This window comes from Apis cerana, linkage group LG10, assembly GCF_029169275.1.
Source record: "Apis cerana isolate GH-2021 linkage group LG10, AcerK_1.0, whole genome shotgun sequence".
In the NCBI taxonomy this organism is placed as follows: Eukaryota; Metazoa; Arthropoda; class Insecta; order Hymenoptera; family Apidae; genus Apis; species Apis cerana.
Window position 1 is genome coordinate 3,320,429 of NC_083861.1, and position 15,725 is coordinate 3,336,153.

Below are 15,725 nucleotides of genomic sequence, written 5' to 3' on the forward strand. Positions count from 1 at the left end.
GACCTCCTATCGTATCATGTTCTCCTAATACAAAGTGGAATTTTTGGACAAAAATTTTTCTATCGCTCAGCGAATTTCGATCTTAGCCTTTTTTCTTGAATATCTCGCTTATTCTTCAGAATATTAAAAAATGCTTGGAATAAAAGTTGAATAGCTTCAGAAAGGGCTACATTCTGGTGACCTCAGTTTTTTCGTAGGTGGACACATAAAAAAGTTATCAAGCAAAACTTTATTCTTTCAATTGGCAACATATATTTTTTAATAGCCCAATCTACGTGTCCAGACATTATTTATAAAAATGTATAGGACCATTAATGGTAAAAAACCATTAGTTTAAAAGATATTTAACGAAAACTAATTATTTTCTATACTATAAGTTTTTTGCTATACATGCCTTAATACTTTTTTATAGAAAATGCAAAGATACACCACCTGGAATATTAAAAAATGTACACTTCTATTTAAACAAACAACATTCACTATTATAAATCCTTTACGCTTCTATATATAAAAAAATAAATAACGGAGGGATGTTCCTCCCACGAAATGCTTCAACTTTTATTTGAAACATTTTTAATATTTCCAAAAACAAGCGAGATATACCAAATAATATTAACCGGACACCGGGTGCATTATTTTATGCAATTGGTCATTAAAAATAATCGATTCATACACAATAATAAAAATAAAGTGTTCAAAGTATTTTCGAATTTTTAAAAAATTTAAAAAAATGATAAAAAACGCACCAAAAGTACGAGGAGATATGCGTACAAGCAGTAAAAATGTAAATATATGTATAAATTGGGAAAAAGAATGCTTTAAAGCTCTAAAAAATGGCTACGATAAGAGGAATGGTAAAAAGTAAGCAGGAATACGGTAAATGTACGACAAATGTGAAAAAACTCCTGTTAAGTTATGTTTTCCTAGTAGAAAATCGAATTTTTGGCCCAAAGTATCGTTCTATTGTTCGAACATTTGGAAATTTCCAAGAATTTGACGTCATTTCCAAGAAATGTAGAAATTCTGAGAACCGGGCCTCATTTCCAAGAATTTTAGAAATTCCGAGAATTTGACGTCATTTCTTGGAAAAATTTTTCGATCGACCTCCTATCGTATCATGTTCTCCTAATACAAAGTGGAATTTTTGGACAAAAATTTTTCTATCGCTCAGCGAATTTCGATCTTAGCCTTTTTTCTTGAATATCTCGCTTATTCTTCAGAATATTAAAAAATGCTTGGAATAAAAGTTGAATAGCTTCGAAAGGGCTACATTCTGGTGACCTCAGTTTTTTCGTAGGTGGACACATAAAAAAGTTATCAAGCAAAACTTTATTCTTTCAATTGGCAACATATATTTTTTAATAGCCCAATCTACGTGTCCAGACATTATTTATAAAAATGTATAGGACCATTAATGGTAAAAAACCATTAGTTTAAAAGATATTTAACGAAAACTAATTATTTTCTATACTATAAGTTTTTTGCTATACATGCCTTAATACTTTTTTATAGAAAATGCAAAGATACACCACCTGGAATATTAAAAAATGTACACTTCTATTTAAACAAATAACATTCACTATTATAAATCCTTTACGCTTCTATATTTAAAAATAAATAACGGGGGGATGTTCCTCCCACGAAATGCTTCAACTTTTATTTGAAACATTTTTTAATATTTCAAAAACAAGCGAGATATACCAAATAATATTAACCGGACACCGGGTGCATTATTTTATGCAATTGGTCATTAAAAATAATCGATTCATACACAATAATAAAAATAAAGTGTTCAAAGTATTTTCGAATTTTTAAAAAATTTAAAAAAATGATAAAAAACGCACCAAAAGTACGAGGAGATATGCGTACAAGCAGTAAAAATGTAAATATATGTATAAATTGGGAAAAAGAATGCTTTAAAGCTCTAAAAAAATGGCTACGATAAGAGGAATGGTAAAAAAGTAAGCAGGAATACGGTAAATGTACGACAAATGTGAAAAAACTCCTGTTAAGTTATGTTTTCCTAGTAGAAAATCGAATTTTTGGCCCAAAGTATCGTTCTATTGTTCGAACATTTGGAAATTTCCAAGAATTTGACGTCATTTCCAAGAAATGTAGAAATTCTGAGAACCGGGCCTCATTTCCAAGAATTTTAGAAATTCCGAGAATTTGACGTCATTTCTTGGAAAAATTTTTCGATCGACCTCCTATCGTATCATGTTCTCCTAATACAAAGTGGAATTTTTGGACAAAAATTTTTCTATCGCTCAGCGAATTTCGATCTTAGCCTTTTTTCTTGAATATCTCGCTTATTCTTCAGAATATTAAAAAATGCTTGGAATAAAAGTTGAATAGCTTCGAAAGGGCTACATTCTGGTGACCTCAGTTTTTTCGTAGGTGGACACATAAAAAAGTTATCAAGCAAAACTTTATTCTTTCAATTGGCAACATATATTTTTTAATAGCCCAATCTACGTGTCCAGACATTATTTATAAAAATGTATAGGACCATTAATGGTAAAAAACCATTAGTTTAAAAGATATTTAACGAAAACTAATTATTTTCTATACTATAAGTTTTTTGCTATACATGCCTTAATACTTTTTTATAGAAAATGCAAAGATACACCACCTGGAATATTAAAAAATGTACACTTCTATTTAAACAAACAACATTCACTATTATAAATCCTTTACGCTTCTATATATAAAAAAATAAATAACGGAGGGATGTTCCTCCCACGAAACTTCCTTTGTCATTTTTATGTGAATCATTTTTTAATGTTATTTTAATTATTTTATAATAATAATATATACTATAATATTATTATATATGTATTTATATTTTGTTAATTTTGTAATTATATTTTATTATCATTTGAAGCAAACAGATAATGGAAGTAATATGCTCATATATCTGCAGTTATTTAATAATTATTGACGTAACTAAAAACGCCTAAAAAGTATATCTATGCGTGATAAAAGTTAACTATAATTGATGGAAATATATATTTATGTAATGTATGGTAAAAAATTTTTTTAATCTCTGAAACATTATTAGGTATAGCAATACTAGGAAAAGTGGTAATAAAGTAAGTATGAAAACGGTAAATATATGATTAATGTTCATTATTTTGATCATTTAAAGTTTTCAGTATTTTAATATCATTTCCGTGAAGTTGCGTGATTCCAAGGAATTGAGCTCATTTCCAAAAACTATCGAAAGTCTTTTTTTCAACTTAAATAAAAGAAAAATTAATAATTTTTCGCCAAAATGTGAAAGCACTGGATTAATAATATGGTAAATATCTGAATAGTAGATGTTTTTAATATTTTTTAAATTTAAACAATTTTTAGTGCCATAAAAGAGCTGATATAAAAATAAATGAATAATAACTAGAGGTAAGTATTTTTAGAATTAAGAGAACTATTAATTTATATTTAATATAGCAGAAAGCAGTAGCTTTAAAAAGGTAAGTATATAAAATATATATTCCTTTTATTTATATTCCTTAATCCTATATATTCCTGTATTCCAATTCTTTCATTATCCATATTCCTTTATCCTGAATATTTTTATGTTTCTTTATTCCTATTATCTATATTCCTTAATTGAATAATTCTGTATTCTGCACATTCTTGTACATTCTTCCTATTATCCATATTTCTTGATCCTGTATATTCCTTTGTTCCTATTACATTCCTAATATATTCCTTAACCCTTTAGAATTAAGAAAACTGTTGAAAAACAATTAATTAAGTAGCTGTAAAAAGGTAAGTAATAAAAGGTAAGTAAAGGTAAGTATTTTAGAATTAAGGAAATTTTTAAAAAACATTTAATGCTTCGAAAGACAATAACTATAAAAAGGTAAGTAATGAAAGGTAAGTAGAGGTAAGTATTTTACAAATAATTTTTAAAAATTTTCGAAAATTTTTATAAATAATTTTTGTAAATAAACATTGAAAATGTAAATAAACAAACCGAGAATGTAAATAAACATTGAAAATATAAATAAACAGACCACTGTTTGTAATAAAACAAAATTTCAGCGCCAAATCTTTAAATTTTCGAAAATTTCGAAAAATTTTGTATATAAACATCGAAAATGTAAATAAACATTGAAAATGTAAATAAACAAACCGAGAATGTAAATAAACATTGAAAATGTAAATAAACAGTCCAATGTTTATAAACAAACCGAAATTTTATGTAAATAAACATTGGAAATGTAAATAAACAAACCGAGAATGTAAATAAACATTGAAAATATAAATAAACATACCAATGTTTATAAATAAACCGAAATTTTATGTAAATAAACATTGGAAATGTAAATAAACAAACCGAGAATGTAAATAAACATTGAAAATGTAAATAAACAATCCAATGTTTATAAACAAACCGAAATTTTATGTAAATAAACATTAGAAATGTAAATAAACAAACCGAGAATGTAAATAAACATTGAAAATGTAAATAAACAATCCAATGTTTATAAACAAACCGAAATTTTATGTAAATAAACATTAGAAATGTAAATAAACAAACCGAGAATGTAAATAAACATTGAAAATGTAAATAAACATATCAATGTTTATAAACAAACCGAAATTTTATGTAAATAAACATTGGAAATGTAAATAAACAAACCGAAAATGTAAATAAACATTGAAAATGTAAATAAACAGTCCAATGTTTATAAACAAACCGAAATTTTATGTAAATAAACATTGGAAATGTAAATAAACAAACCGAGAATGTAAATAAACATTGAAAATGTAAATAAACAGTCCAATGTTTATAAACAAACCGAAATTTTATGTAAATAAACATTGAAAATGTAAATAAACAAACCGAGAATGTAAATAAACATTGAAAATGTAAATAAACAGTCCAATGTTTATAAACAAACCGAAATTTTATGTAAATAAACATTGGAAATGTAAATAAACAAACTGAGAATATAAATAAACATTGAAAATGTAAATAAACAAACCGAGAATGTAAATAAACATTGAAAATGTAAATAAACAATCCAATGTTTATAAACAAACTGAAATTTTAGCGCCAGGGCTTTAAATTTCGAAAATTATGAAAAATTCTTGTATATAAACATTGGGAATGTAAATAAACAAACCAAGAATGTATATAAACATTGAGAATGTAAATACACATACCAATGTTTATATAAAAACGGAAATTTTTGCGCCAGGCCTTTAAATTTTCAAAAATTTTTCTTTATTTTTAGAAAAAGTATTAATTAAAAAGAACTAACACTTAAAAAATTTTTAAAATTATACTTACCTTTATACTTACCTTCATACTTACCTTTTGCAGCAATTTTTATCAGGAATATTTATTTTTTTCAACATTTTACTTAATTCTAATTATAAAGTTTGATGTACTTACCTATTTATGTGAATATACAGAATCTTAATATATTTATAAGACATCTTTTGAGATTCTTTTACCAAAATAAATACAAAAATATATACAAAAAATTTTGATTGGCTTTCATTTATTAAATTATTAAACAATTGAAATTCGCGTTATAACTGAAGAAAGACAAAGATTGAGACCGCTTTGTTTCTATAATACAGCAGTCTCACTCTGTCTCTGTCTCGCTTCATATATAACATAAATTTTAATTGTTTGTAATTTAATAAATAAATCTTAATCAACAATTTCGTATATTTTTGTATTTGCTTTGGCATCTAGAATCAATCTCTAGAATCTATTTTACCAAAATAAATATAAAAATATATACAAAAAATTTTGATTGGCTCTCATTTATTAAATTATTCAGCAATTGAAATTCGCGTTAGAACTGAAGAGAGGCAGAAATTGAGATCGCTTTTTGTCTATTATACAGCAATCTTACTCTGTCTCCGTCTCGCTTCATATATAACATAAATTTCAATTGCTTATAACTTAATAAATAAATCTTAATCAATAATTTCGTATACCAATTTTTATATTTGCTTTGGCCTCTAGAATCAATCCTTTAAAGATATCCTATAAAATATATTAACATTATGCATATAATGCTTACTTAAAACGTTCCTTTTTAACAGCGAAATCAGCTGTCTCGAATGTCTTTGACGCCTTAACCGGAAGTGGTACCATGATCCGTGTTCTCCATGGATCCGCCTGTCAGACAGATTCTAGGAAAATCTAATTAAGCGGCCACTTTTGCACGTTCGACGCGAGTTACCCGCGCAGGAAATCGTGCGTCCACGCTCGGGCATATTAAAGGTTCATAGAGGGGAGGATATGACTGAACGTTATATAAGGCGGTCTTAATATAGCGGGAACACTCGCTGGATCTTAGCCATGTAGCTGTTTGCCGCACCTAGCCCGCATAACGTATGAGCGATGTTTGGAAATCGCGTGGATCGAGATGGGAGTAGGGAGAAGGGAGATGGAAGGGGGTAAAAGGTTGGGCAGATGATTTTTAAATGTTATTACGATTATTACGATAAAAATTTTGTTTAATTGTGAAAACGAATGAAGAATAATTGATTGGTAGACTGTTCTTTATTCTTTTTTTAGAGAGAATGAAATTAATTTTAAAAGAGAATGTTAAATTTCTCGGATTTTTAAGTACTTTTCTTTTTCAATATCTCGAATGAATTTATATTTAATAATAGAAGATAAAAAAGATTGAAGATTAATAGAATTCTTAAGAGAAATGTTAAATTTATTGAATTTCGAAGTATTCTCTCTTCGCAAGATCTTATACGATGTTTTATAAATGGACTGTGATGTTTGTATATTTATAGAAAAGCTAAAGTTTCAATAATATGACAAAATTGCAATATAGTTTAAAATATAAAATCAATTTTTATTTATTAAATAGAGAGGATTAACATTAAATTGTATGAAATTGTATGAAAAAAAGATTTTGTATATTCTGATTATTACAGAAATCATATGGATTATATTTTTTATCTATAAAATGCTTAGAATTTTATATTTATAGAACGTAATACTATCGAATAATTTAATTTCTTGAGTTCAATATTTGAAATATATGTTGTAAAAAAAATTTTAAAATTGTTGGAAACATAAAATCAGATCGTATCTTTAAAAAAAGAAAATAATAATCGAATCAATATGGACCACCATTTTCTGAAATGTAATTTCATTTCACGCATTAGCCTATAACGTTGTTAAATATTTGCTCTATTTAAAAATATTACTCTTTTCATAGACCAAAATATACTTTACGATTACATTATCGAAATTGTAAACTTAGCAAGAGTTGAGAAGCATTGGCTGAAAATTTCCATCTATTTTTAATACCACTACATACTTTTTCATTCCTCATTCACCACGCTTTGAAGCCAGCGGCCATTATATCAATAGCCTAAATTATGTCTACGACTAACTATGTATATCACAGAAATGTTAAGCTTTGCTAAATGTGCAAAGCTTTGTCAAGCTTTAGATCGAATTCTAAAGCCAGATTTCCTACTCTATATATCTCTCCCATTAATCTTATATAAATTATAAATTTCGATCTTATAAATTTCAAAAATATGTGATAATATTCGAAAAATTTATAAGAATTGCAATTTTCACAAAAAAAAAGAAGCAAATGTATGAAAAGTATTTGATTTCATTGCAAAAGATATAAAATATAATTGATAAAATATATTAATAATTAATTAATTTAACGTAATTAATATCTTATTAATAACATTTAATAACAAAATTTTTTAATAAAACAAAATATGAATATTTCTTTATTCTATATAAAAATAATCTAATCACATATAACTTAATATAAAAATATAAAAATCAAAAAAGATTGGAAAATAGTGAATACAGAGAAAAATTTTGCTAATGTTTTCTAATGATATAATATCACCATCATCATTTTCTCGTCATTTATATTTTCTTTTCTAAAATTCCTCGATAATATAATTTCGAATATTATAATATTCCTTTCTAATAATCTCTAATAAAATTATTCTCTTTTCTACTATTCCATTTTCGCTAAGAAAAAGAAAAAAAATAGCTTATTAGAAGCTTTTATAATAGGTTATTACATCTTGATGGAAAAATTATCACACGCGGGAAACTGGCTGCGGTTTCGCAAACTCCATTTCACGCTACATCATACGAATTTCAGAGTTAAGGTTAACCACGTTCACCGCGTGCACAAACAGAGTTACGGTTAATTCACACGCACATTGACACGTCCTGGAAGTGCAACCCCTCGGGTGAACTCGCCTCAGTGGGGATGAGTATTTATGATTGGGAACCCACGAGAACTTCCGGCTGCACTTCCGCATTGCCGAGTCGACCGTGTCGCGAATGAGATATGTATGTAAATCACTCGTTTAGTCAAATGGATCGCCCATCTAATTATTCACTACTTCTTCCTATCTACATTTTCAAATTGTTACTAATATTTATGATAAATTTATACATTTTATATCGAATATATTTATATTCTATTTCATTAGTTGAAAATTTGTTTATCGCTATTTTTAATCTTTAATAATATCTTTTAATTTTATTAAATAGTAATAATAAAATAATCTGTGTTCATTTTTATAAAAATATGAATGTTTAAATATCCATATATATCCATAATTATATTATTATATATATTATTATATTATATATAAATGAAATATTGAAATATCAAAATATCGATTACTTGCTAAAATATTTCTTAAATTACATGAAAAATTACGTGAAAAAATTATTACCAATTATTTTTAACACAAAATCTTTAGTTTTTAGTTTCAAAGAATTACTCTTTTTCTTTACGTCTCTTAAGCAAAAAATTGTAAAATCATTTTTACGTTCCCTGTGAATTCAAAGTAAATCTTTGCAGAAGGTTTGCACAATAGGTAACGACGTAATGTGACTGTCATCGCGAAAATTTTGCAGTGTCGAATAAACAAATAGACAGAAGAACGCGTCTGTGTATTTTAGATTTTACAAATGTGCCAAGATTCTGAACGTGATACAAGTATCTGTAAAGTCTTTGTCGGTGAATCGATGCTCGATGTGGGAGGTAGTTAAAAGCAACAGGTATTCCATTTACATCGCGCCGGGTGTCGAAACGCCACTGATTGTTTTAAGTGACCCTACTTCAAGCTCGCATTTAAATATCGCTTCCAACCTAATGGCTGTTAAAACGTTTCCGTGAAACTCCTGATTTAATTGTTCCCCTTGCTATCTGATATTGGATCTCAAAACGATTAGGAACGATTTTTTATTGTTTTGTTGTCATACTTGAAGTATTTAAAAATTAAGAAAAAGTTTTAATATCTTTTTTTAGAAGAATTTTTAAAAGAATGTGAAACAGAAAAAAATTAATTCTGTGATATGATATAAAATGAATAAATATGGGATAACTTATGATGTTATATAATTTGTGCATCCATTATTGAATTTTAGGTATATATTTTTATTCTCAAAATATTTGAAATTCAAAGTTTTGAGCTCAAATATACGACTTAAAATCTTTTTTAAAAAATTTTTTTGAGAAATGACAAACAACTCGTAAAGAAGAACTGTTTCTCTCTGTCTTTATCACATTCCATGACATAAGATTCTCCAAAAAATATAATGTTACAATTTGTGACATGGTAAAGGCACGATCAACCTTGAGGAAATCTATTTTTGATTCTGTTTAAAGAAATCTGATGATGGAATTCAATTGATGATAGAATCATAGGTTTTTTTATATGCTTCAAAAGAATTATATTAAAAGATTCACAAAAATATAAATTAAAAATGCTATCGTAAATTATAGATCACTTTACGCAAATTTAATTAAAAATTTATCGAAACTAACGATAATCTCATTTTACATATCTATAGAATAATTATTTATACGATAGTGATATTAAGATTTCAATATTTTTTCGTTTAGCAAACTTTCTAAACTAATTATTTCTAAACTAATTCTATACTATTTTTTTTTATCTCTAAAAAGATAAAAAGATATTTTTTCTAAAAGAAAAAGAGAAAAAATATCTTTATTTATATTTTTCTGGAATAACACAATTTCAAACAATATTTTCTCCGAAGTTCAAAAGAAAGTTCAAAGGCGAAATATAGAATATCAAATCGATAATTTCCAAATTTAAGTTAAATAAACAAAATACAGAGGAGATGCAAAGAGTTCGACGTAACAACTATTCGCGGAACGAAAGATGAAAAAAAACTCGTTCTCTATAAAATCCACATCGGTGGTCTGCCTTTTTTTTTTTTTTCATTCTCCTTCTCGAATCTGGTATCACGGATGTTTGGAATTTAAATTTAGCCCTTTCGTTTCGACGAGTACAAGTACGAACGACCGCCCACCAGGATTTCGACGATGAAATTCAATAGCGAGGTCGTTTGATTCACGTCTCGATTGTAAATTTTCCTCCTCGCGACGTACACCCACTTAATTACACAAAATAATTTGCACATAATTAACCCCGCCTACCGGGTTTACTAAAAGCGCAATGAGCGAACTGCAAGTTCTCTGCGACAGGTGAAATATGCTCGTACATTCGCATTCAAAAGGTTTAAGAATATTCAAATTTATAGAGAATTGATAATTGGATTGTGGATATTTATAGAGATCGAATTAAGCACGAAAATTAATTCTTTATGATGTATCGATATTCTAAAAACTTTTTCAAAAATCTCTTCAAAAATCTAAACGATCCAATTATTAAAATGATTATGTAAATCATACAATTTATAATTACGAATACATGCACGTATTGTTCCTTCGGATAATTTTATTTATTATCAAAAATTATAATTATTAGAATTTTGAAGAAATTTATAGAATAGATTAAACGTAAAAAAAATGTAGTTTGAGCTTCAGAATAAAAAGAACGACACTCATCCTATGTTCTCGTTCAAAGAAAAAATTTATACACGCGAAGAATATAGTTGCATATTTATATTTATAAATACATTGCAAAAGCTTGTGCATTTAAAAAATACCAAAACGTGCACAGAAATAGAAAGTTTGCACAAACATCCATAATCTAAAAAAAAAAGGAAACAACAAAGCACACTAATACACCATCAAACTCACCACAAAGGGTTAAAACCTCTAACAGAAGTTCGCCCACAATCCCGCCACCCCCGTCTCGAAATTCCCGAAGCAACACATGCAAAACCCTCGTTCCCAAACAATTCACGCCCCACGGATATTCCCTCTACACCTCGAAATTCCCCTGCACTTACTAATTGCCCCTTTCCATGTTCGGGAACCAAACACCGAACGCATAACTACGCGTGTACAAGCCGGGGCCTGGGCAACAAGACAACCGAAAGCCCACTTAACAAGATCGGCTAACCATTTGCAAATATACTTCTCGTTCGTTGAACGCTCGTGTACCCTATTTTATCTCAGTCGAACAGGGCATATATCACTTCTCTCGTAACTCACGATCCCGGACGCGTGGTGCGAGAGCGTGCGACAAGAAGGAAGCAGAGAGGAGGAAAGCGTAAGTGGTCACAGGTCTCCAGTGTCGTCGATCCTCGTCGTTTCGGCCGAGCGGTGTCCGAGATGTGGCAGGAGTGTTGGCCGAGGGTGTGTCTTTTTCCGCTTTGCTGCCGCTGAAATGGAGTCCGCCAGCAAAGGGGAACAGGCCGACCCTCCCGCACCAAGTAAATAATATTCGATGACAGTGATTTAGAGAGCGTGCAACATCGTGCTGCTGCGGAGGCTGGCGCAACTTTCTCTCGCTCCGATAAATCTCTGGATGACGAAAAGCTCTGGGTAAGTCGGTGTTTTAATGCACGAGAAAATAGGGAGGAAGGACATCCCGGTTGTGCGGATTTCTTTCCAGGTATTTCGATCACCCTCTCGATTTAGGAGATCGTGAGAGAGTGGTTGGCAAAGTTGTTTTGCCAATTCGCTCGCGTTTTGATCTGTGACACGCGTTGAATGAACGACGAGGAGAAGAGTATGCAGTTTCATGGAGATTTGGGTTAGAGCTTAACGAGGTGTTGTGGTTAGTGGAGAGTGTGGGGATGATTGGGAGAATTATCGGTTTGAGGGAATGGATTCGAAAATTGGGGATGAATTGAGAAGATGTTGATGTAGTATAGGGGAGAGATTGTGTTTGTTAATTATTTATTTATAAATTATTTTATGTAGTAAAAAATAAAATAGAGAACACAAAAATAAAAATATTATTTTTAATAATTCATTTAATTATTTATTCTCTTTTTTTTTTACGTCAAGGAATACAGCTGGAAAAAATGAAGAAGAAATAATTGATAATTAATACTATTGATAATTGATACTATTAATAGATCCTACATGAAAATATATTGTGATGAATTTTAGAAGAATCGAGCCTAATTTTCGAGCACATTATTTAAATGACAAATTACGAAGCATATGTGAATACATTGACAACAAAATGTATTATGATGCTTATTAAACTTATAATATAATACACATGAAATATATATGATCTTTGTTTTATGATTTCTTAAAATTAGAAAATGCCTATCATCAAAATTTAAATATGCACTACAAGAATAACATACAAAATTACTGATAATTCTATGATAAATTAAGTAAATTTAAATATGAAATAGTTTATTTTAATCTGTAAAGTTTTAAAGATGCCTATATCAGAATATTTTAATATAAAAACTTTCCCATGATGATGTTTTCTTGTTTAAATTGTAAAATATATTAAATTTCTAAGATTTTTTTCTTTTTTTTAGAAAATATGAATATCCATCCTGATTTTTCCACGCGAGATACAAATTAAAAACAATATTTTACCGGTGATTTTGATAATAAATTTACAAATCGGTGGCAATCATTGATTTATTGACTCATAAATACAATGATATAGCAAAACACATGCGAACATTTAAAACTGGCACAGTACATAATTCTTGCAGATTTATCGTCGCGTTTTATCTCCTATAATTTAATGAATTTTTCCCCGCAATACATAACTAACCAGAGAAGCATTTTTACCTCATATAAATCACGTTCAGTAAGATCTGCGTCATGTTTAATTTAAACCAATAGTAATGCGAGGGAGCATGATGTCGAAATACGGGAGATTTATGATGGAAAACTTTTTTTTTCTTTCTTTCTTTTCGATTCTTAAATACTTTTGCCATAATCCTACTACAAATTCCACGATTAAAATACATTCTTCAGAATATTTAAATTACTTATTCCTCTTATAATATTAATTCATAAAAATTTATAAAATATATAAAATTAAATCTTTTTTAAGAATCCTTTCCTCGTTTATAAGTAACTAAAATTATTAGAAGAGATAATTTCTAATCTCATGGAAAAATTTGCAGTGTACCATGTTGAAAGAAATTTGGAAATTTTAATTTTATTTTCTAATTAAACATATTCTAATATTTCTAAAACTATTCTAATACAAATGAAATCTTGAAAGATTTATTATACACCTCTTAAAGAGGTATGCACATGCATATCTCTATATATATTTCAAAATAAGATAATGATTTTTAAAACTCTTAACAATCCAATACCAATAATTACTTAAATTCTCCAATTTTTAAAATTCTTGAATTTCAAAACAACTCTCTTCGCTTCAACTTTCTCTCTTATTATTTTTCGTTTTCTCTCATCGCGATCCCACGCAATATTTTTATCGAACCTTCAAATTCGAGAGCAGGCCAATTTTTATCAGCCATCGATTCGACGAACATACCTCCTCGTAACCTATATCTAATTTCGGCATCCGAGTCCAGCTTGTTTATCTTTCTATTAATAATTCAAGCTTTCCTATATCGGTCCTTCGTCACGCTCACTAGACCAATGAGAAATTGCGTGGAACAAGTATATTGCCGCTTCTGTTGCATCGCTAAAGGTGCAAGTAACTGCGTTAAGGTGGATCATCCACATGGTGCGCGAACTGATGCGTACCCGTATTAATATCCGACGGTCGCACACGGGAGACTTTTATGCTTTCATGCCTGAGATTTTCACACCAGGACAAGCATTACGGTTAATAAACGGCGATGTTAATGGAAAGATGGATTGTTTAGAGAAATTTGAAATTGTTTGAGAGATATTGAGGGAAACGTGAAGTTATGGTATTTGTTTGATATTCGTTTGATCGATGGAAAAAGAGATTTTTTTTAAGGGAAAAATGAGGTGTAAAATTTATAAACGTGATGTGATATGAAATGGTAATAAGTAATAAAAAAAAAAATTAATAATAATAAGCATTTCTCTGATAAAGTATATATGTAGTAATAATTTTGTTTATTTGTATTAAATTAATGGAATATTAAGTAGAATGTGAAATAAAAATTTATAAATACAACACGACATGAACATCATTTATCATTTTTGTAGATAGGAAGTTTGATTATTCTCTACGAGATTCGGATCAATGTGAAGAAATATCACAGTAGATTAAGACGTTATTTGGTTAGACGTACCAAACTACTGAAACCTGAAGATTAAGCTATCTTAAGCTACTACGTAATTGGAAATATATACAATTGTATGTATATTGGAAAATCCTTGCATACATATATCGTTTACAAAATTAATAGATAATTGTCTAATATTTATTTTAATATTGAAATACTGAAATTTTAATATTGAGTCTAGAGAAGAGAATCCTTGACCTCGATAGAGATAAATTTTAAAAAGAGAAGATTGAAGAAATTTAATTTTAATTAAATTTATGAATATTAATCGAGAATTTTAAAAGATAAAGAAATAGAAATGTAAAGAGATAAATAATTTTAGAGGAAATTCCACTTGTCTTCTAATCTCTGGATGAAAATACACCTCAAAGTGTAAACGAACAAGAAGAGGCTCTTTGCCGCTCTCGTTTACAAGCGTGACTGACGCCCATCGTGGATTTGCGTGTCGTCATTTAGATCAAGTGTTTCCATAAATTTCACAAATCTAAATGTTTCTGATAGAAGAAGCTAAACATGCAATGGTTTGAACAATATAATAAATGATCCAGAAACACGTCACATAATTTCTAATTTAATAACAAATTTGAAATCAAATATATATTAATTATGAGATTCTGGACTGACAATTATTGAAAGATAATTTCTTAATTTAAAATACACAGTCAACAAAATACGCGAGGAGATAAGAAATAAGAATTTACTTACATTCAATTTTTATTACTACAATTTTATTGAAGAACATATAGATAAGATATACTCAAAACTATTATTTTTATAATTTTAATACATTTTTTTATTCATCAAAGTCTCAATTGCAAACATTTGGATATTTTTTCGAATAATTTTTCCTTAAAAGAATAAATTTAACTTCCATCGAAAGAATGAACTATCTTCTCCAAGACTCATAATTGCACAATATATCTCTTAATTTCACCGATACAATATTAAAATATAAACATTCTTTTATTTATGAAAATTTCCAATCACGAATATTTTCCAAACCCGAATCATCGTTATATTTACATACATCCAGCTTTCTCTCCACACAGCTATCTCTCTCATACAATCGCGATTCCCGGAATACGTAGAATTCCTCGCCCGATATAACACGTGTCATCGATTGCTCGCATTATATTTACCCTTCTGATAAAACCGTCAAGCGAAACACTTTAGAAACGGTCGACACCGATTTAACGACCGGGCATCATTTTCAGGGGGCGTGAATATAGTCCGAGTGAATATAGTACTTTGATTAATAATCTGTAAACAGAGTCCTTAATGCCTCTTGGTCCCG

The 15,725-nt window shown here is 28.6% G+C and overlaps 1 long non-coding RNA gene across 1 annotated transcript in view; it reads left to right on the top strand.

Annotated features, from left to right (window-relative positions):
* The window catches only part of LOC133666825 (uncharacterized), a 51,694-nt gene that overhangs the window by 21,515 nt on the left and 14,454 nt on the right, over nucleotides 1–15,725 (top strand). The gene's annotated exons all lie outside the window — the stretch shown is intronic.